A 310-nucleotide genomic window follows, 5' to 3' on the forward strand; every position below is an offset into this window, starting at 1 on the left:
CTAAAGAAGTACGGCAAGAATACCCTGGACCTCTACAGGAAGACTGAAAAGAATTCTTTCCATTCCAAGAAGGTGGAAAAAGACAAAATTCCTTGAAACATGTAAATCCTATGGAACTTTACCTGATTTTGTTAAATTTAGAGTGTATTGTCCCACATTCCAAACTACCAGGACGTATCGTTCATGGTGCTTCGATCTTTTGGATTGGGAAATAAATAAACAAAAGAAAAAGATTCCTAACATCAAAAAGAAACTGGAGGATGACATTACTCTATTTACTTCCTCTGTTTCTCTTTTCGATTCCAAAGGC

The sequence above is a fragment of the Penaeus monodon genome, chromosome 29 (genome assembly GCF_015228065.2).
Source record: "Penaeus monodon isolate SGIC_2016 chromosome 29, NSTDA_Pmon_1, whole genome shotgun sequence".
Classification (NCBI taxonomy): Eukaryota; Metazoa; Arthropoda; class Malacostraca; order Decapoda; family Penaeidae; genus Penaeus; species Penaeus monodon.